At 46.2% G+C, this 23,359-nt stretch overlaps 1 protein-coding gene across 1 annotated transcript in view; it reads right to left on the reverse strand.

Moving 5' to 3' along the window:
* The window catches only part of KALRN (kalirin, RhoGEF kinase), a 721,807-nt gene extending 702,400 nt beyond the window's left edge, over positions 1-19,407 (reverse strand). The window contains exons 1-2 of the mRNA XM_019522566.1: positions 19,305-19,407; positions 1,040-1,154 (exon numbers count right to left, since the gene is read on the reverse strand). The gene's annotated coding sequence lies outside the window, so the exon portion shown is untranslated. The remainder of the gene's footprint in view (positions 1-1,039; positions 1,155-19,304) is intronic.
* Positions 19,408-23,359: the final 3,952 nt, after the last annotated feature.

Consider the following 23,359-nt stretch of genomic DNA (forward strand, 5'->3'; position numbering starts at 1 on the left):
CTGATTTAGCATGGACCATAGATAGCCAGCATGTGGTCCGCCAGCTTATACACAGACACCTCCTCCGCAAGGCAGAGAGGAGGGGGGAATTTCTGCTTAGCAGGCAGTGGTGAGGGGGAAGGCGAAAGCAGCCCGCAGTCTGTGTTGGAGCTCCAGCCAGGTAGCAGAGGGGAGGGGAGGGGACAGCCCTGCTGTGGATCAGAGAGCCATGCCCAGCCCAGATAGCATGCTGGGATGCTGGGGGACTCTGATTTAATTTAAACCAGCAAGTGGTCTGGGACAGGCATTGCATAAACCGGTTTGACTCAAATCAGTTAAGTCTGATACTACATTCAATCAGGTTTAGCTCAAACCAGTTTCAGCCATTTTCAAACTGGTTTATGTGTACTGAACATCTGTTCTGTTACAGGTTTAAACTAGTTTCTGATCACTTAAACCAGTTTATGTGTAATGTCTGTCTCTAGCCAAGGAGTCAGCATATACTATAAGGATGGAAGGAGCCGACCAGAGATGGGGCCATAATCTGTGTATGAAAACTGTCAGCAGACATAATATCTCTCCTCAGCAGTTCCCTGCTGGTGGTATCAAGACAGAGCTGGTGCCTGGAAATTATCTTTCAGACACTGATCCCCACAATGCTCACAGAAGCAAACGTGGCAGAAATAGTGCCTTGATGTATTGAAAGGTAATGGACTGACAATGGCTCCCTCCAACTTGCTAAATTTAACTCTACACACAAATTTGAATCAAAGCAAGAACTTCTCATCCATCAGCTGCTCTATGCCACTGTCATCAGCTCAGTGCAAGCAAAACTCCAAATGCCCAGTTTTATGAAAAGAGGTCTCTAAATTCTTGTATTTTTGCATGAAGTTTCTCTGGACAAAAGCCATTACAGCACACCCAAAAGGAGGAAGGGAACGCTTGTGCTTCCCCCTTCCAAGGACTGAAGGTTATTACTTAGAAATAAGCAACTGCCAAGAACAAATTCCCCCACCCACCACCCACCCCCAGCTTTGAAGTGTTTTCTTTTTAGCTTCACCTTGGCACACTGGCCAAATAAGTCACAAGTTTCCGAAGGTCTTCCTGCCTTATTCTGTCGTGATTGCTGCGTGCTGGGAAGGTCAGGATGGGACCACCTCGTTTATCACGGCCACCTGCAGAAAATAAGGGATTGTTAGAAAATCAGACAGGAAGCACACATCCACAAAACCCGTATGTGCACTGAATTGATAAACTTAAATTACTGCAGGTTCAAGAGCTCTTGTTCACTGCCAGATTTCAGACTTGCTTAATTGAGGAAGACGTTCTCACATTCACAAGAGCTCCAAGGAAAGAACAAAAATGCAAAGAAACTTGTTACTCACATTTCTTTTTCCCTTAACTTAATCCCATCAAATCTCCAATATAACGATCAATGCAACTGGCCAATGCTAATGAAATCCTATTGTCATGGGAGAGTTTTTTAATGTGACAAAACTAGAGGAGCTGAAATCTTTTTCCCTGTTACCTGATCTGCATTGCTTTTCTAATCCCTAAGTAGCATTTATGCAGCAGGACATTTTAATCTATTTAGCAATTACTTAGAAACTGAAAGTTTAATTAAAAGCTGATATATGGCTCCTATGGATTCTTGCTCACAAGGTACAGTTGACAATCAGCAAGTGTTGTGGCTTTGGTTTACTTTGTCTTATGGGCAACTTCCTTTCCTTCAAATGCACTGCCTTTGGAAAAAATCCCTTGCAACTGCCAGTGTCTGGTATGGAACCTGTTATGCAGTTTGTAACTGCAAAAACATCCCAGACATGCAGGCACATGCCTACAGTGGCTCAGGCTAGAAGCCAGAAGGGCTAGAGCAGCCCTCCCTTCCCTTGCACAGTACTGAGCTGAGGGGTGGCATGGCCAAGAATCTTACAGAGATTCTTGAAATACATGGTGTAAAATTTTAAAGTGCTATTCAATGATGCTAGCCCAAATTATAGAATCATAAATATGACAGATAAATAGAAACTGTTGGAGCATCTTCTTTTATTTGCCATTGTTAATACAATCTGAACATCTTGACACCAAAACTGATTTCTTCAACCACCATTTTGATCTTCCTTCTTATGCTAGTGTAGTGTTTCTCAGGAGCTGTGAAAGGTTAGATTTTGTGTGCGCGTCATTTTTTTGTGTTGTTCAGGAAGGAAAAACACAAAATCATTGGGAAGCATAAGTCAAAAAAATCATCGAGAGCTGCAGTGATTGGAGATATGTAATATGGAGGTAGGTTGAATTCTGAGCTCCCCCACAGGGAATATTATCCCTTTAATAGAAAAATCACTTCTGAGAAGGGAAATCACATGGTTCTGTGAACTAGATCATTTGGCTGAGCCCGAGGAAGAGATTTGTAAGGGCAGGAACATAAGCACCTCCAAAACACACACCAGCTCATCCTCAAAGGGCCTAATCCTGCCAGGTGCTCAGCACTAACTCATCTCTGCAAGGATTTCAAGGGTCATGTACACAATTTTTGGATAGGAGGAGAGTGTCCCTGAGGTGCCCTGAATAGAGTTCAGAGATTCTTAGGTAGGCCTGTCATGGGACAGAGGTTAGAAGGAGAGTAAAAGTGGAGCATGGGAAGATAGTTTAGTGTTTATAGGGAGTGTTCACATTACCATGACGTTCACGCCATGCACTGTAGTCAGCCCAGCTCTGTCATCTGCTGGTCCATCTTACCAAAAACATTCAGAACCCAGGGCACCTCAGAGCGAACATAAAGAAACCCAGGAATACAACGACGATGCTAGGAGCTCCTGGAGCTGATAAACCAGAAACAAATGCCCAAAGGCACTGGTCCCACTTGCTCCAGGATATGCCTTCAGTGGTAATTAGGGTTGATATTAAAGTCACCCACAAGCACATACCCATCGACCCCATAGCTATCAATCCCCTAAATCTAGACCTCAACAGCAGCCCACAATGAGCTTGGACTTCTGGGTATGAGGTTGACCTTGACGCTAACTGCTTCCCAGCCTATCTCTTCCCACCATATGTTTGGCACTCACACCACATGCTTTATTCCTTGTTTCCACCTTCTAGCCCTTCTGCCCCCCACTTCATCCCTACTACCCAGAGGGACAGACAAGTAAATCCACAGATCTACTGCTGGAAGGGGTATACCTTACTGTCACGATCAAGAAAAAAGAAGCATGGTGTGGGTGGTTCTGATGTAGTCTATAAGGTATCATAGATAGATAGATAGATAGATAGATAGATAGATAGATAGATAGATAGATAGATGAGGAGCTGCTGGCATGAATTAGCCAGGTGAAAGCCCTAACCACATCACCTGTTGACAACTAACCTCAATTTTGTTTCAACTGGCAAGACTGTCATGGACCTGAAAAACCTTTCCTGACAGAAGTTGTGTCAAAATAGGCATATTTCTGTGAAAAGTATAAATTTTGACAAATTAGAATTTTCTGATGAAACATGTATGCCGGCAAATTTCCACCCATTCTAACAGCACCTCAAGGATTTTTAGCGAAAGCTGGGGAAATACAGGCCAAGTACATTTCTGGCCTGTCTGTGTCAGTCTGAAAGCCCTCCCTCAACAGTTCATTTAATTGTCCTCAAGGGAGCAGAACAGATAATACCACATCACGTGGCCTGATGTTACAAGGACGGGTTGGAGAAAATGGGCTAATTCTCTCCAGAGAAGTGAAGGTTACGTGATGACCCAGTTGAAGTTTTGTTGTTGTTGTTTTTTTATCCAGATGATGGAAGGATTAAAAAAAGTTGCAATTCTTTCCACTCCTGCAGCAGGCAGGAACAACGAGGCAGATGGAAAACGATGGGAAAGCTGAGCTAAACAAAAGTTTAAGATCCAAATGATTTTCAGGCATGGTGAGACTGATAGGAGCCAGCCTGTGTAACTGGGCAAAATGTTCATTGTTAATAATATCCTGCAAATTTTTTTGGTTTGTTTGCCAATTATCCCCACACACTCCATTTTCTATGGATCTGTGCATTCTTCACAATTATTTGCCAAATAATTTGTAGGAAAACATTTTATATATTAGTGATTCTTCCCAAACAAATGTCTATACTAGAGGTACGCAACCTTTTTAAATTCAAGGCACCACTCTGGAGTTGCCACTGTAGTTTTCCCTTGTTTTTTGACCACCCAAAAAAAAAAAAAGAATAATTCCTTTGTTGCAAAGAACTCAAAGATCATGCAGGTCCCAATGTTTTTAACACTATGGATTCCTATTTGAAATCACAGTGTTTATTTTGTGAATCAAGTTTACACATGAAATAGTGCTAACGTTGCGTGGCATCCCGGGGTCCCTTAAAAGCACCTCAAGGAACCCCAGGGTGCTGTGACACCCGGGTTAAGAATCGATGTTCTATACATTCCTGTGTCACCTTAGTACTTGGGGAATCACCGGTTACTATTAGGAAAACGAATAAAACTTAACTTTTGTTTAGCACTTTATATCCACAGGTCTTAGAGTGCTTTGCAAAGGATGCCAAGTATCATTGTCTGTGCATTATTGACAGAGAAAGTGAAGCACAGAGAGATCAAGTGATTTTCCTCTGCCTAGTAGATCAGCGGTAGAAATTAGAACCAGTCCAACGATGTATTGTGGAACTCATGATTGTTTTCATGGGTGGCTAAAAGGTCATAACTAAATGTGGCACAGAAGTCCTGTCTGCATAAAAAGTACTCACCTACAGAAAAAATCTGGCAGCAAGCCACTTTCTACTTGGATGCTGTTTCCTATGCACAATGGATTCTCCTTGAGCCATGCAAGAGATCATTTTGAAGGAACAAAACGCAAGGGTGAGTACAGAGTCTTGATTGCTCTTGTCAATATGCCTCCTCACCTGCATCGCACTAAACGGAGAGGTATGAGAGGCAGTAATCAAGCATGTCATTATGCTTGCTAATTACATTTATTAAATGCTAAAACCAAAGCTTGATATTTCCAAATTATTTTTCAAGATGGGGTTTATAGGGTTTGTATTGATTTAGAGAGATAAACAGATGGCCTATGGTTATTAGCACTCTGGGAAAAAAGAATAGGAGAGGAAGATGTGTGGGTGCAGAAGGGCTTGAAAACAAACATTTCACAACATACGTGCCCTTTCCTTTGCATACCTACTGCAAAATCCAATGGTTTACCCTTTACCATACCCTTAGTAGCTGCACCATCCTCTTCCCTGGCCCTCTCGCCTCCCCCTTTCCTAGGCTATGCCGTTGCTGATGCTAAAAGTCAACTTCTGTTCTTGAGGACAGAAAACCACTGCTGTCTACTAATCCTGGCTTCCTCCTTCTGCATCAAATCCAAGCTAATCGTGTCATGACAAATTTGCTCGCAGCACCTTATTCCGATACTAGATACCTTTCTGTGCTACAGAGTACCAGGCAGTGCATGGGTCAAATAAAAAAATTAATGGGCAACCTATTCCTTCAAGCTCCACCTCCCGCCACGAGGTTCGGACACTACAGTGACAGGCAGATGCCCTTACGACAGGTATTTCAACAAGGAGTCTCCACTGTTAGAAAGCCAAACAAAATAGACCTGTCTGGTGGCATTTGACAATGGATGCTGATGGTGCAAGACAACCCATTTCTACCCAGCAGTGAATGCCACCAGTGAGGGTCTCTGGCCCCCATGCTAGGAATCACATTTACAAGTACTGAAAATCCAGGCTGCAAGCACTGGGTGCTATGAAGTTTTCTGATCCCTTGCAAGATGTCCAAGTTGCCTAGACCCCTATGCACTATCATCTGTGTACAAGTTGGGCAGGGCGTGTTAATCTGGGGCTGAATCGTTCCTTCCCTCCGAGCCTTGTGACACCTGGCACTGTGAGCTGCACGACTGTCGATCGCTGTTAGTGGTAGCTTGGAGTTTGGAGCAGTCGCACCCTTAGTCTAGACACCTTCTCTGTCCTGCATGTGCACACCTGTGACTTGTCACCAGGGGCCTGGGGAGCAGGGGCAGGACTAGGAGCTGTAGCTGTGAGTTGCCACTACAGGGCTGGTGAGCCAGGGCAGACTTCTACCCCTGCTCTACAGGTGGGCGTGCGAGAGATCCTGGGATACTGGAGGATTTCAAGTTGGACGGCACATTGGTGGGAAGCGGCCACATCTTAATGGAACAGGGGCTTTGTAGTGTGGATCAGAGATGATCCCGCCCTGGAGTGGCAAAATGTTGAGCCACATAATAAGTGTTTAACATGGGGTTAAAAGCTCTGGGAACCACTCAAAATGACCATGTAACAAGACCCTCGGTTGTTTCTCTTCCTGGCCAGCTATTTCTTGTCCCTGGCAGCAGGGGATACTAGATAGGTAACTCTTCTGCTGCAACAGTACCTCCTTAGATTATTCTCCATACATAGTGCTGCTCTCCACCTACCTGCAAAGAAGCGCTCTGGCTGTAGCTTCTGCTGGTCTGCCGGCTTCTGGTGGCCAGCAGAGCAACCACGTGAGCAAACCACACCCCAGTCTCAGACAGCAGCACTTTTGAAGTGTGCTGCCACTGGCTCTGTTTGGCCAATGAGGGTAGGAAGGAAGTGAGGTAAGATGACAGGCAACTCAAAGTAGTGCAAGAATGAAATGGGCATCTGCTACCCCAATTCAAGCCATTGCGTGGGGTGTGCTCCCTGGTAAACAACAGACACCAAGCTAGAACTCAAGTTTTGCGGGATCTAATTTATTCATGACTGTATTTGATGTCTGTTTTATTCAACAAGCACTCCCAGTCGAAAAGGTAGTCATTTCCATCTATCATGTTGAAGATAGAGCAGGGTGGCACCTTCAAAAAGAATTGGTTCACAGAGGTCCAGCCTTCCTCTTTAGCATCTGATGAAGTAGGTTGGTGCCCACGAAAGCCAAGATCTCTCTAACTGTGTCAGCTGGTCTCTAAGGGCACTTTTACACATGCTCTGATGTGTTCTGATTACAACGCATTGGAGCAAACTCGGTGAATCGAGTTTGCTGGAGCATTCGAATCAGAGCCAGTGTGCTGCAGTGTTTGGTGTATTCAGTGTCCCGCATTTCAAAACAGTGGCAGGGGCACTTTAACTAAACCCCCGCCCCAGTGCACATGTATAGTCACCCCAAGATGCCACGCTGCCCTACCTTCTTCCTGACTTCAGACTAGCATGGCTAACCACCTTTCCATCTATCATGCCGCATCTGCACAGTTCAGCTCCACACCTGTCTGTCTATCTGAGCTCTGATTAACCCTCTCACCAACTGTGTTCTGCTCCAAGGCTCCTGTATTGCTGCCGCGCCTTCCTGATACCTGGGATTTTGTGGGTTTACTTTCATAAGTAAATGCTTTTCAGTGTAAGTAAGGGCTGTGCAGTGGCTATATCTAAGGCCACAAAACAGTTCAATAGCAAAGGCAGAGTAGGCACACAGGAGTTCCTGGCCTCTGTTCAGATGTGTATAGCTCAGTTCACAAGCTTATGCTGGCTCACCAGGATATCTTGGGTCCTGAGAAGATAAATCTCAATGCTGCACAGATAGTGCCATAAGCAAGTTTCCAGAAAAGATGAACTGTTCTTCAGGAGGGATTTTACTTCCAGTTCATCATAAAAGATGAATGGTAATGAAGACCTGTGCAGAACTGGACGATAGAACAAGCGCAAATGAGCTCCCACACTTCCACATAATGAGAAGCAATATGTCCAGGCTTCCAAAATGCAATCACCAGACTGCAGAATAGCAATGGATTTATATCCAGAGTCTCAAAAAAAGTATTCCTTTCGTTTTCCCTGGCCTGATTTCTGCCAGACCTAATGCTTCATCTAGTCCTACACAAAGCCTTGTCTATCCTCCCAGATCATTAATTCACTCTTAAAAGTCTTATATAAGATTATTTCTAGGTGCAGAGTCATTCTACTGAGTGATTTCCAATGGGAATGCACTAGTGCAATTGCAAGGAGGATTGAGCCCATGCCCAAAACCTAACAAAGCTAAAATGTGATCAATAAGGGCCTGGGTCTCCATTGCTTCTCTCTCTTTCACCACTATAAAGTCCCTATATCCAGTCAAAATTGTGGAATTTTTGCCCCCATTTCACAGAGGTGAAGAGCACTGAGGTACAAGGTCTATGTTCAAGCTTGGAGCTCCCTTGATGTAGCACACAGCATCTGTTGGCAAGATGTTCTCAATGCTGTGTCCCAGTCCCCAACTAAGATGTCATTCAGCCATCACTCAGAGCCAAGGAGTCTCTCGGAGCCTGTTTCAGCTTCTGAATGTTATCAGTGTTGCTTAACATGAGCATCTGCATAATATGACAACCAATTTCAACTGGCTTATGCTAGTTTTTCTGCACCTGACCTTCCAGGTATGCTTCAGATCCCATTAGGGGAAGCAGGCATTTGGGACAGATGGGGAGATTTTGATTTGGCTTGCAATAGGTATTTGTTGATTGATGGTTATGCCTACGGGGAAGGAATATGCAACTGTTATAATTTTACTGTGATAAGCAGCAAATAAGCCACCTTCTGTCCAGGATCAGCAGCCTTTTGAGTGTACATATTTAAATTTCACTGAACAAATACACCCCTGTTATGTGCCCCACTGCAGAAAAATCTCCTGCCATGGTCCCAGGTGAGATGACGCTAGTGGTGCTGCGGGACTCTACAATCAGAGGAAAGCCTGTTTATGGCAGACTGAACTTTGGAGGGGAAATACCCTGAAGTGTGGGAATAAATGCCCTCAAGAGCTGCCTTTCTGCTCTACTATATCAAGGGAGCCCCAGGTGTGAACATAGGGCCTCACTCTTTACCGCCTTTCGCCTTGGTGTCATTTATACCTGTGCAAACCTCACCTCTTTCTGTACCTAGGGGAAGGTGCATTGCTTTGACCTGGCCCCTCCATCCATGGTTATATATATATTTATTCTCCAAGAAAAAAACCAACAATAAAGAAAAAAACATCAAGACACCCCACTGGTGTCTGCCATGGGGAAGGATGAGAGAACAAGTGCCACGTGACAGACGTTAGCCATGCTGCTAAATGCACTTTTGGAAGAAACTAGGGAATGGTGTAGAGGACTGCCCCGTCAGAAATCTATACAGGCAGAATGGGTAGGCAGAGGTTTAGGGTAACTAATGCCAAGCTGACCACCTCTCTTTATTCGATCTGCCACTCTGATTTAAGCCCAACACTAATAAGCACATGGGGACCCTGATGTTCATCAGAAAACATGAAAAACATAATTAATTGTTCCCATTTGACTGGCTGCACAGAAATTTCCACACCCACAGCATGCAAACTATGCCCAATTGATGCCACATTGGAGACCCCGCAGATAAGTGAAAGCCCAGAGAGTTAGGCCTGCTGGTGTTAAATATCTGCTATTATGGGGGTCTGTCTTCCTAGCCTTAAAGAGAAATGCAACCCTTGACGTAATTCCTGATGGGAATTTCTTCAAAATTGGTACACCACTGCAAAAACAATGACACCTTAACAAATCAACATTTCTGACAAGGAAAATGGCCAGCAGCCCTGGCATGAACAGTACATTCAATTTTAGCCCTCAGTGCTTCTGGTTAATTAAAACTCATCAGTTCTGAGCATACAGCCACTTCCCCACTTACATGAATTTCCTGGCGGTGAGGAACCCTTCAGAGACTTCAAATCCCACAAACAAGACACACATGAAGGAGCAAAAAAGGGGAATATGAGAACAATCCACACCATCACCAAACCTTCCGGTTGCAATCCTAGGGCTGTCAAATGGAAAACTGAATTTGCCTCCTTGGCCTTCAAATTTTGGGATCCACCTAACCCCGCTCCATCTCAGTAAATACAGCTTGGTTTTAAGAAGGTTGTTTCAGTGACACAGTCGGGTGCCCTCTCAATACTGTGTCTGCAGGAGCGCTGCTGTCTAATAGGGTCACTTCTAGGATATGGAGGGAGTATATGGTAACACTGCCACAACTAAACCTTGTATCAAGCGATAAGAAAGCCTGGTAAAAGGCTGAGCGGTGGACCTCGCAGAGCTTTATGGTGGGAGTTCTCCTTGGGCAGAAGTCCCCAAAGCCTCAGTTTCTAATTAGGGTTACCATATTTCTAATTTCAAAAAAGGGGACATGGGGGCATATGACTGGGGGAGGGGGGGTAGTGATATAGCCCCTGCCGCCCCCCCAGCACCCCTCATTCCCAACCCGCAGCCCCTTGCCCACCCCCCAAATCTGCTGGCTGGTGCCACTCACTCCCAACCACAACCACTGCCCCCCAGCCTTGCCGGTGCCCCGCACTTCTGACCCGCGGCCCCCACTCCCTCCCAGCCTGGCTGCCCAAGCAGCTTGCTCGTGCACACGCACGCGGTACAGCAGCTGCCGGGGCCTGCACGGAGAGCACACCGTCTCCCAACAGCCAGTTGGTTTCCCCACTGCCCCCAGCCTCGAGCAAAGCGAAAACCCGGACATTTGCTTGCATTGTAAAAAAACCCACCAGGACAGAGGACACGGGCCAAAAAGAGGACATGTCCAGGAAAACCCAGACGTATGGTATCCCTAGTTTCTATATCAAGAGACATTCCCAATGTCAGCATAACTAAAGCAGAGAGAGCTGTTTACTGAAGTATACTTCAGTGTTCACCACCCTGGGGACCAGGTGGCTGGTTTCTGTGCCTTTAACCTGCAGAAAACGTTGTCACTTATGATCGTTCAAAAGCCTGGCAGCCACTTTGCAACCAGAGTAGTTTTTGAGGACCTGTCTATAGCTCGCGTACAAGGGTCCCTTTGCTGTACAAGCTCAATTCTCGGTTTCACCCTTACTTTGTTTTCCTTGCTGTTGCTACTCTGATCTAATTAAAATTGCAGCAGTTAATGAAACAGATATATTTGGCTGATTGATTTTGGGTGGCGCAGCACTTATCAAAGGTTGTCCTAGACGCCAGTCGCTGAATCAAAGGGGATTGTCCTCAGTCCTGGGTCAGATCCTAGCACGGCTTTATAAGCCCCGAAGAGAAGAATTTGGGAGAGAGCGGTGCTTGCCCTCTTCATTTTGTCTGGAGCTGAGCTCGTCAGCACAGGTGGCCTCATTAACCTGAAACAAGCCAATTAAGGCAGCACATAAAAGAGGTCTCGCACTACTCAGAAGGGAGACAGGTGGATCTTTCTTGGCAGGCTGCTAGTGTGTCAGAGCCAGGACAGTGAGCTCTGGCAGATAGTAGTAAGTCTCGCTAAAATTGTTTGATTTAAACCATAGCTATTGTTAAAACATATGGAAAGAAATATGGCCACTGACTCTGCACCCTGCTAACGTTCCATTTGTGAGCAACCACAACCTGCAAAGGAAGCCAGATATCCCCCAAGAGAGCTTTAATTTCTCTTTCAGCCTTCGATTCCAAGTGCAAGCAGCTCTACAGACCCAGAGAGCTTCCACAGCAAGTTAATTTACAGGCTCAGACGCAATCAAAAGCCCTGGTGATTTCACAGTCTGAAACCTTCCCCTTTTCCTTCAAAGAAAACCCTGGAAAAGCATAGCAGAAAATTCTAAATGAGCAACAAAAGCAATTAGAGGTCTAGAAAACATGACATAAGAGGAAAGGTTGGAAGACTGGAATGATTTAGTCTATCGAAGAGAAGACGGAGGGGGGAATTTGATGGCAGTCTTCATATACAAAAGTGGCATTATAAAGAGGACGGCAATCAATTCTTCATTGTGTCCATAAGAAACAGAACAATGAATTGCAACAATTTGTAATGCATGAATCGCGCAGGATGCTGACACACAATACATTTACACCATTGTAATCGTTTACGCTGGTATAAATGTGCAGGGGACACATGGCAGACAGCCTGTTGGAAAGTCAGGAGCAAGTACACACCTGCGTGCTTTAAATCACAGGTGTGTTGCAGATCTTTTAGACCATATGCGCCAAACCAATATCCCTGAAACATGGAAGATATTGTAATTAGCCATTTTGAAATGAAAACTTCACAGCTGAACAAGACAGAAGCAGAATTCAACACCCTGCCTACCATCGGACACCATCAGGTAACAAGACTGCTTTAACCTATTGTCCGTGCCTGCTTTCCATGCTCACAGAGCACCCTTTTTTAAAATGGACTGTTATACCTAGGGGAACCCCACCATCTTTCACCTCCCCTGTGCAACACAAAGTTTTATTTCTACCTGGGAGAATTTTTACAGTCTTTGAATTCTCCTCTGCTGGAGGAAGGAAGTTTGGGCACAAAAGCTTGCGAAGAAAGACCTTTTTTTGCTATTTAGTTAGTCTAATAAAAGATATCGCTTCTACCCCAAGAGTGTTGTCTGCCTGCAGATCAAGATCATTTCTTCCCGGGGAAGTCGCTTGCTTAACGGAAACAAGCTACTGTTGTGTCCTCTGTCCCCTAGCAGTGAATTGCTTTAATAGAGCCTACTGCAGGCAGCTATCCCCTGGTCATTTGTCTGCCGTAGACACCAGCGTAACCTAAAGCAATACAGAAACCGATGTAAGTAAGCTAAGTGTGAACATGCTGCATGTACACTGAGTATGCTTAAAGAGAAACTTTGTCATCAGTACGTGCTCCCATGAGCTGCAGAATGGGATTGCGCCTTGTGCTGTCATCGAAGTTTTCAGGGAAGCCCCCACGTCTTCCACAATAATCCTGTTTACCTTGGAGCACGCTTTTCCTAGACTCAGCAATGGCCTCAGACACTAAAAAACAGTTAAGGGTTTCCACTTTGACTCATCCTGCCAGTCCTAAATTTAGTACAGCTTAAATTGCCAGGCTGCCCTTTCACCCGGTCTATTTACATCAAATGTTTTCACTTTCTGTAAAGCTCTCTCTGTGTCCAAGCCCTCAGACTTACAAGTCAATTTAGACCCTTCAATCTGGGTTAAGACTACGATGCTGGAGGTGGCTGGTTTTATGTATAATTACAGATAACTAGACTAGACCTGGCGGGTTGTTTCTTGACCCACGTCCTTTGCTTCTACATTGTTAGTAAAAAACAAAATAAAAGAAAGACACCCCTTTATTTTTACTTTCCATTGGCTCAATCTAGGCTGTTTACAATAAACATTACAACCACACAAAACAATTCAACTATTCTTCCTGTGGCCATGGGTTGCCTTATGCTCAGCCATCCTCCCAGAAATCTGGCCAGCCAGTTCCTTTGATCCTTGCCTTGCCACAGAAACAGATGCTACCTATATGAAAATGTCAAAACCCGGATGTTGCAGTTTTCTTAGACTGGATGTGCCTTCAGAGACTGGAAGTCTCTGTGAAACCCTCTGGATCAAAATGTCTTAGGTATGACACTAAGTAAGAATAAATATTTCAGTTTTTTCCTTATTGAGTAATTCTTGGGCTATGCCAAGAGTTAATCATGAAACAAAGTGTTCACAGCCTAATGGTGGTCAGGTTTTGGAGGTGCATTGGAAGGAGAAGAAATGTTTCTGACCCTGGGAGAGAGGTTTGACCCAAATCAGTGAAGTCAGATACTACATTCAACCAGGTTTATCTTAAACCAGTTTCAGCCATCTTGAAATGGTTTATGTGCACTGAACTTATGTTCTGTTACAGGTTTAAACCAGTTTCTGATCACTTAAACTGGTTTATGTGTAGTGTCTGTCCCTAGCCTTAGGGAACCTCTGCCTGGGTAAGGGAGATAGCTGGAGCCAAAGAGGGGAGGAAAAAGGCATAGAAGCCATGTGAACTGGGCTCTCTACCTCCCAGGAGTCTCCTGAATGAGCGCACACATCCTAACATTTGTGCAGGTTAAATCTTCTACTTAATACAATCAAGTAGGTGACCAGAACACCTTAAATTCCATCAAATGGGCCATCTGGATTTCTCATGAACAGCTGTAACCACATCCTCCAAAATGCTGTGTTCACCACCCCTTACTGAAAAAATAATAATCCTGCATCCCTCTTTTATATCTTTTTTTTCTGTGTTCATCTCCTGGCAAAATAAAAAACAATCCCTGGCTTAAAACCTGCTCTAAACCTGTCAGACCTTTCCTAAAGCTCTTACTGGTAACAGCACAATGTTGACTGGGCAAACCCAAGGTTTTATTAGGGTATGTGCCACAAGCTTGGGGCCAAAGTCACTAACCTGCCTGGCTTCTTTGTCTGCCTTACTGTGGACATTTAAGAAAACAATTGCACTGCAATGATACAGATGGCAATACTTTGCAAATGTTAGCTCTGCTGGTTATTAGTACTGAAATAGGACCTTTGAGAGCTGTGTACAAAGGCTTGGCCAAGATAGAGCAAGCTCATATTCTGGGCTGCTGGAAGGAAGCCAGAACCATGACAGAGAAACTAACACAGGTGAGGCACCAAGGGTCTTTGCCATTCCTCGCCTTAGAGACAGGGGGCTTTCTGAACGTGTGAGCTCTCCTTTGAGCACGACTGTTAGGCCTTGCTGGGACTGTTTCACAATCCTCTGTTGAAATGTGTCACCTGAGCTAGGGACAGAAATTACACATAAATTGATATAAGTGATCAGAAACCGGTTCAAATCTGTAGCACAACTTCAGTACACATAACTTGCTTTCAAAATGGTTGAAACTAGTTTAACATAAACCCGGATGGATGCAGTATCAGACTTAACTGATTTAGGCTAATTTGGTTTATTGAACTTCTGTCCCAGATCCCTTCCAGATTCAAGTTAACTCACAGTCCTCCAGCATCCCAGGATACTTTGCACCTACCCTACAACACCCCCCCACCTCGCAGGGTGGGGGGGGCTATCCTTGCCCCAAGCTGACTGCTCCAGCAGGGAGGCATCTGGCCACTGCAAGCATGCGGCTGCATTTCTGGAATCAAAAGCAAATGTTTGTTCACTTGCTTATCTGTTCTACTACACAGCTTAGACTAACTTGCGAAGACTGAACTGACCCATCCTCAGGCGTTTTGACTGTCTGTACTTAGCCCTGATGACACCCTCCTAATAACGCTCTGCCTTGCTAATTTACGTAAGCAGACCAAAGCACAAAACAGCTGCACTCTATTTACTCAAATACAGACGATAGTATATGGCTAGTGCCTGTCCTGAGGAGCCCATTTAATAGCAGTGGCATGAAACAATTCTGGTGAAATTCAGTAATTTTCTTGTTTTTTTCTTCTGCAAAAAAAAAAAAATTCTCCTTTGTGCTCCTGTCATATTCTAGCAAATTATTCCATTTCAATTAAAAGATGCCAGCCATCAGTTCATGCATTCAGGCCTTTTTCTAAATCTGCTTCATTACAATGACACAGGGAGAGAGCAAACTGTGCTTGAACTCAGGCTTAAGGAATAAAGGTGGGGCTATTGTAATAAGAGGCTGCAGCCTCATATATTCTATTTTCCAAAGCCACTAGCAATTATTATCTCTATTCATTGTGCCAGGAGACTGTGGATAGGAGGTTTAAATCCTAAGGTTGCTATCTAGCTTTCTGGGTTGGGAAAGCTCACATTTCATGCAGAGACAACCTTTGGAAAGCAGTCAGGCTGTCAGGGAAGAGCTCTCTCATGTGTCCTTGTCCATAGTGAATCACCTGGAGAACCTCAAGAGGAGTGTGCAGACATTTGGCAGTGCTCCTCTCACAATGCATGGGTAAAGCAGGGTTAAGCCAAATGAATGTCAAAGCAGCAAGAAATACAGGTAATGAAGAGGATCTCAGAGTTAGCACTGAACCAAAGCCCCAGACCAAGGATTCTTGAGCTTAGAATCATACAAAATTAAGGTTGGATGGGACCTCAGGAGGTCATCTAGCCCAGTTCCCTGCATAAAGCAGGACAATTTCCAGCTATACTGTCCTAGCCAAGGCTTTGTCTACCCAGGTCTTAAAAAGCTCCAAGGATGGAAATTCCATAACCTCTCTATGTAGCATGCTCCACTGCTTTACTACCCTCCTTGTGAAAAAGCTTTTCCAAATACCTAACCCATGGACAACTGTTGCTGCCTTAGTCAGGGGGGGCACATGCCCCTCCCACGGCCGATCCCACTGACTGGGGAGGGGGAGTCCCTGCAACCGATCTCGCTGCCCATGGCCAATCCTGCGATGGTCAATTGCTGCAGCCAGGGCCATCCCTGGGAGGAGAGAGGTGAATCAGGGTGACTGCCCCAGGCCCCATGCTTTGGGGGGCCCTGCAGAGCTGGGCGAAGCAGTGGCGGTGCAGAGCTAGGCGGAGCTAGGCAGAGCGGTGGCTCCAGGTCCAGCTGCTCAGTACCACTCCCCAATGGCAGTGGCAGTGGCAGCTTCTTCAGGTCTGAGGCCCATGGGATTGGAGAGGGGGCAGTGCCCTGCATGGGCTGATTTGCCCCAGGCCCCACACCCTGCTCGGGTCAGCTCTGGCTGTGGCCAATCACCGCGGCCGCTTCCGGGACTGGGTGCGGCTGCTTCTGGGAGGGGCTGCAGCAATCGGCCAGAGCTTGCAGGGGGGGCACTGGTGCTCCTGCCTGCCCCCCCCCGCCCATCACCTAAGCAGCAAGCGCAGCCAGTCAGGGGTGCACCGGTGTTCTCAGGGGGTGCACATGCATCCCCTACATGTTGCCACTGACCTAACCTAAACTTCCCTTGCTGCAACTTGAGCTCATTGCTCCTTGCTCTGTCATCTGCCACCACAGAGCAGTCCAGCTCCATCCTCTTTGGAAATACTCTGCAGGGAGCTGAAGACTGAGAGGGGATTTAATAGCAGCCTTCGTTTCTCCAAACTAAATAAGCCCAGATCCCTCAGCCTCTCCTCAGAAGTCATGTGTCCCAGCCCCCTAACCATTTTCATTGTCTTCTGCAGAACTGTTTCCAATTTGTCCACATCCTTTCTGTAGTGGGGGGCCCAAAACTGGACACAGGACTCCAGATGTGGTCTCATCAGTGCCAAATAGAGTGGAAGAATCACTTCCCTCAATCTGTTGGCAATGCTCCTACTAATGCAGCCCAGTACGTTGTTAGCCTTCTTGGCAACAAGGGCACACTGTTGACTCATCTTCAGCTTATTGTTCACTGTAACCCCCAGGTCCTTTTTTGCAGAGCTGCTACTTAGCCAGTCAGCCCCCAGCCTGTACTGGTGCATGGGAGTGTTCTATCCTAAGTGCACGACTTTGTATTTATGCTTCACATAAGTCAAACCAAAACCCAGAGACCTTGTCATTATTCAGCATTCTGAAAGTTTGCCAATATCCTTCTGGTTGTCTCCAAGAGAACAGAATCACTTAGCACCGTGGCGTCAAACATTTTTTCTGCAGCCAGATCCAACCCAGAGCCACACAATCCAGCCTGTGGATTGCTGGAGCAGCCCTATGTGCTGGCCCCTGCCCTGCATGCTGTGTGGTGCACAGACTGGACCTAGAGCCCCATGCGCTGCACGCACTACAGGTGGGTCGCATGGGACACCACACGTAGCCTGGACCCCAGACCCCTCGTGCCATGCGCAGTGCCTGGTCCTCCTGTCCACTGTAGACAGCACATGGGGCTCTGGGTCCAGCCCATGTGCCATACCCATTGCCACATACTACAAGCAGCACGCACCAGCCTGGGTGTTTGCTGTGTACATGGCACCTGGGCCTGGCACAGGGCCCACACTGCCCATGGTGCAGGCAGTCTGGGGCATAGGCCTCATGCAGTAACCTGGACCAAACCTTGTGCTGCCTGCAGTGCTGGGTCCAGCCTGCGCACTGTGTGCAGTGCATGTCTCATGCCAGCCCTGAGGGCCACTGTGTGTGGCACATGCACTGGACCCAGCACTGCAAATGCTGCATAGGCAGTTGGTCGGGTTCAGCCTGCACACCTGCAGGGCTGGATGAGTTGGATACCCCTGATTTAATAGAAGGGACCTAGATAACTTCCAGCAGTCTCTGCATAAATGCCCTCCTGTGTAACACTCTCTAGGACTACACCCCCCGTCCCAATGAGCTTTGCAGTTGCTGTGCACTGGTGACTGCTTTGTTCCACCTCCTTAGAGAAGCCGACAACAAGATTCAAGTCAATAGTTCAAGTGCACAAGGCATCCTAAGATATTCAGGATGAGACAGAGTAAGATAAAGTAACCACATGTCCCAGTCTTGCTAGGATGTTCTTGTTTTTTCAATCTATGTCATGGTGTTTGCCGAAATTCTCTGAAAACCTCTGAAATGTCCCAGGTTGTCATTCAAGTCAAAATAGTTGGGGCTTTCACAGTGACAAAATATTTGTTCGGGTCATTGCTACACTGCCAAAGTGGCATCTAGACCAACTGCACTCCCATCACACAGCGAGTGCATTTCACAGCCACCATTATTCAAGGCCAAAACTTTTCATGAATTGTCCAGCAGCACCATTGCACAAGTCCATGATCCAATCCTCTCAACATAAACCCCTGCCCTGGTACATCAGGGTGGAGGGCTGAGGAGGGGAAAGATTGAGTACAGAATGATCCTTCTGTCTGTTGTCTCCCTCATCTCTACAGCACGGGGCACCACAGGGGCCCAAGGAGCAGAGGACTTCTCAAGGAACTAGTGGAGTTGTTTGGCTGCTCCTGACGAGAGCTTTTCAGACTGAGACCATAACAGATCGAAGCAAGCAGCCACGGCATGGAGGACTGGGATAATTTCAGGACCCTGGGGATTCTGCGACTGAAGCATCTCTTTTTCTTTTAGAAATATGGCCCACTTGGCACAAGAGCGTCATCATTTTTGCCTGTTGCGTCACTTCCAGCCAGCAAATCACAATCCACTCTAATAGTGCCCGAATCCAACCATTCCCCATGTGCCTTCTCAACTGCCCCAGATGTCCACAAACAGAGTGTACTGATATTTGTTCCTCAGAATAAAAACCCACCGATCAGCGCACCCTGTTCTCCAGGGTCTTCGAGGAAGAGTTGTTCTGTACAGGGAGCATCAACATTACCATGAACCAGGTTCCCTACAAGCTGCCGGCTGCCTGGGATTGCAAACCAAATACTCTGCAGTTTGTAGGATTCGGTGCTTGATGCAACGTAGGAATAAAGTCATTCACAAGGCAATAGGATGCTGGATCTGAAATCCCAGAAAGCTGAGATGCTGGGGAAGTGGACCGGAGCTTTGCCCCTCCAGCCTATCTTAACAGCAAGCCACAAGTAAAAGGGGCAGATTTCAATACACTTGTACTGGGCAGGGTCTGGCTCTACATGCAATTATATGGAAATCAACGGGGCTGCTCATGACGTAGAGTATTAATCAGCGTAAGGAAGAGAAATCAGAAGCTGATCCTTCGTGTGTGTCTACCACTGTGAAGGACTAGACTAGACATCCGCACTACTACTGTGCTTCCCACCTTTTCATTGGCATGATGCAGTGCATCCCTAAAGGGAAGACAAATGAAAGATGTGCTCACCTGACACAAAGGCCACTTTCTCCTTCAGGATGGGAAGGACATCAGCCGCTTTTAAGCCATCGTTTCGAAAAGACCCTGCAAAACAGGAAAACAACAACAGCACATTAGAAGAGACAGCATCCTGGACTCGGCTTCCTAGACATTTCTCTCTGTGCAAATCAAATGACAGAAAGTGCTTTTCTGTAATTGCAAGACTATAATACAGACTCTAATTGCTGAGATGCAAACCGCATTTGTTTCACTGGTACCTTATTTGTGAGAAGAAAGCTAGGGAGAATCTGCCCTTCCTATTGCTGTTCTGCCAGGTCAATACATTTCCAGCCAGGAAATCCAAATGTCTCCCTTTGCCCTTCTATAGACCAGACATGTAGCCCTGCCGGGCTGCACAGGAGTGGAAGAGAGCTCCAGGCCCCTTCCAGCCTCTGAGCCCAGCGCATGCAAAACTGCAGTGGGGTTGCATTCAGCAAACATCACCCCTAGAAATACATCACTGAGGAGGTTGGGTTAACACAGATCCTGTCCTCTTTTCCATCAGCTGCAGCTAACACAGGTTTGTTGGATGAAGGCAAGAGTAAACTGGACTATGTCAAAGACTGGAAGGCCTCTTCCTATAGTGAGCACCCACCTGAGTTACCCAGAAATCCTCCAGAGCCTCCAATTGCTGCAGGTCCCTTTCTGCCCCTAACAGCAAGGGCGGTAGCCCAGGGTCAAAATGTGGCCTTGTATCAATGCTGCTAAATTTGCAAGGTAGTCCACAATGGGCTGTTTACCTTGCCTTGAAGCTTCATGTGGTGTCACCCCCTCAAGGGTTTTCACCAATAAATCACTGATTTTTCACTCACTTGGAAACATAATGAGCTCTGAAATGCCTTCTCTTTCAAAAGCCAAGAACACTTCCCTTGCCTACCATGGGCCAATATTAATGGGCCACCCCACTGCAGACCAGAAACTGCTATTCCATCAGCTGCTGTTGGAAAAATAAATAGATGAGCGTTTGAAGGACATCCCTACAGTTGCTATAGTATACAGAGCGTCTGTCACTGCCAGGTGAACACCCATCACAGCAAGATAGCTGCAATACGGCTTTCCACCCACCACACGTCCACGGTCACGAAAGATTACTGCGTTCACTGAAAAATTTTATTTCTAACTTCAACCTCTCTGACAGACAGGATCCCCTAATCATGTGAGAAAGAGGCAAGGGCATAGGATAACCCTGTCACTTAGAAGTACTTCTGATGATTGCCCAGAAACAAGACGCTTTCACTCCAACCACTATGTGGCCGCTTTGGTGTGATTCTCCACTCCGTTGCCTCTTTTCTTGCTAAATCTAGCATTGCTCCTAGCAGATTCAGTTGTCTGAGATTAAATGAGGAATAAGAAAACCATATTGTCGTGGCTCAGGCATTAGGTACCTACCAGAGATCTAGTATTTTGATGTCTGCAGGTCTGAGAAAACAGCAGTTGGGAAAATTAGTTTCAACGCATACAACAACATAGCAGACTACCCAAATTTTGCCAGGATGAGGACCTTACCAGGAATATGTCCTAAGAAATACCATTGTACGCAGTGTCGGTGTGAGCTTGTTTGCATACATACATGCATAAACGCAAACAATTTTGTGCTATGGGTGACAGTCCATTATGAAAGATGACTTGTGTAACACTGTACCTTCCCACTGTATTTGCCGTGTAACGTTCCTTTCTTTTATAGACACATTTGTTTTCTTCTAGTGACTGCCTGCTTCATGCACAACCACCTGCTACTTTCTTGTCGTTAACCAAGTTCTCCTCTAGATCAGGTGGTGGAAGCCTGCCTGCCCATTTTTGCTAAAAGGCTTAGGCCTAAACTCTGCTGGCACAAGTGATATCAGTATACAGGCAACCCCCGTTTAACGCTGTTTCGCTTAGCACTATTTTGCTATAACGCTCACTATAATTGATACCTGATTCCACTTAGCGCTCCGCAAGTTTTACTATAACGCTTGCGGTTGCCATCCTGGGTCATTAAAAACACTTGCGATTGCCCTCTTCGGTCATCAAAAACTTTTGGTTTTGCTTAATGCTCATTTTTTCAGGAACCAGTTAGGAGCCCTAAGCAGGGGTTGTCTATACATGTGGCCACGGTGCATTATACTTGTTGTTATGTCTTCCTTGATAAATGAATGGGCGCTGCTTGTTGGTTAAGCTCATCAGCAGTAAAAGGCTGCACGATGAAGTTTCCTTTCTTCCTGCAGCTGTAAGGAGGAAGAAACCAGAAGCTTCATCTTAGCATTGGGTCAGACTGTATCTGAACAGTGGGATGCTCTTTAGAAACCCCAGCACGTGAAATTCCCCTAGGTGTTCAGCTCACTGGGACAAAGTCCCGGTAGTGGTCAAAGCAGGTCACGTGGAGCTTCATGCATAGAAAGGCAAGGGGAAGATTAGCGCTGGGCTAGCATAATAGCACTAGAGATTGGGTCACGCCTTGTTGAAGCTACCACCCTTCAGCTACATAGTCAGTTCAACACACGCTTCTGCCCAAAGCCAAGGTGAAGGCAATGCTGCTCAGGAACTGGACTGCTCTGAGTGGAGAGGCCAGGGGGCTGGAGCGGGGACAGAGAGAAGGAGTCAGCTTCAGTGCAGCCTGAAACAAGCAGTGGTGCATGACTCTGAAACAAACCTATAGAGCAGGCTTTGGGCTTGGGAAAGTTGTCTGAAAGTGTCTTGGGGCTGTGAGCAGGGGAACTGTCTCTGGTTGACTGGTTCCTCTTGTGTGTGCTCGAGAAAGCAGGGTTTTGTAAGTCAGCAGGATTCTTGCAACTGAAGAGAAGTGCATCAAAAATACCCCAGCTGCACTACCAATTTCTCCTCCTTACCAGAACACCCAACAACCCCAAAATTTAGCTCGCCAGTCAGGTCAAAAGCAGCAGCAGTTTCATAATGCTTAGGGTCGGAAGGGACCAAACAGATCATCAGGTTCGACCCCCTGCCCTGGGCAAGAATGAGTGCAGTAGATTAGCCTTTGGCAAATGCTGGGCTTTGCACATCTATTTCTCCATATTTTTATTTAATTATGCACAAACCAATGTACTAGCCAAGTGGATAAATGCAACAGTATGAATGTGCACGACCTGAATGGCTCAGAGCTGCAGGGGTGTACTTATAATCTTACAAAACATAGCAGAAGAGTGTTCGATAGCGGTCAGAACAATGAAGAAACAAGGTGGCAGTGAGCCAGTTGTCCAACATTAAATGATGTTCCTGGCAGCACAAACCTTCTGTCCCTTTCTTTAGGGCAGGATTTCTTAAACATCAAAACAGCTTGCTGTAAATCATACAGGTAAACCACATCCTTTCCCTTGACTCAGCACCCCTACAAATGAGCCTACCTGCTTCTGGAAGCTACCTCTTGGAATCATAGAAAATGATGGTTGAAGGGACCTCAGGAGGTCACATCTAGTGCAACCCCCTGCTCAAAGCAGGACCAGCCCCAACTAGATCAACCCAGCCAAGGCTTTGTCTACCCAGGCCTTCAAGACCTCCAAGGATGGAGATTGCACCGCCTCTCTGGGTAACCTGTTCCAGTGTTTTACCACCCTCCTAGTGAGGAAATTCTTCTTACTAGTTTCTAGGGTCGGAAGGGACCTGAGTAGATCATCATAATATCTAACGTAAACTTCCCTTGCTGCAACTTGATCCCGCTGCTCCTTGTCCTGTCAACTGCCACCATTGAGAACAGTCCAGCTCCATCCTCTTTCGAACCCACCTGCTGCTATTAAGTCCCCTCTCAGTCTCCTCTTCTCTAGACTAAATAATCCCAGTTCCTTCAGTCTTTCCTCACAAGTCATGTGCTCTAGCCCCTGAACAATTTTCATTGTCCTCCTCTAGACTCTTTCCAGTTTGTCCACATCCTTTCTGTAGTGGGGTGCCCAAAACTAAACACAGCACTCCAGATGTGGCCTCATCAGTGCTGAATAGAGGGGAATAATCATTTCCCTTGTCCTGCTGGAAACTCTCCTACCAGTGCAGCCCAGGATGCCACTAGCCTTCTTGGCAATAAGGAAACACTGTTG

This window comes from Gavialis gangeticus, unplaced genomic scaffold (assembly GCF_001723915.1).
Source record: "Gavialis gangeticus isolate Ggan-Ray unplaced genomic scaffold, GavGan_comp1, whole genome shotgun sequence".
NCBI lineage: Eukaryota > Metazoa > Chordata > Crocodylia > Gavialidae > Gavialis > Gavialis gangeticus.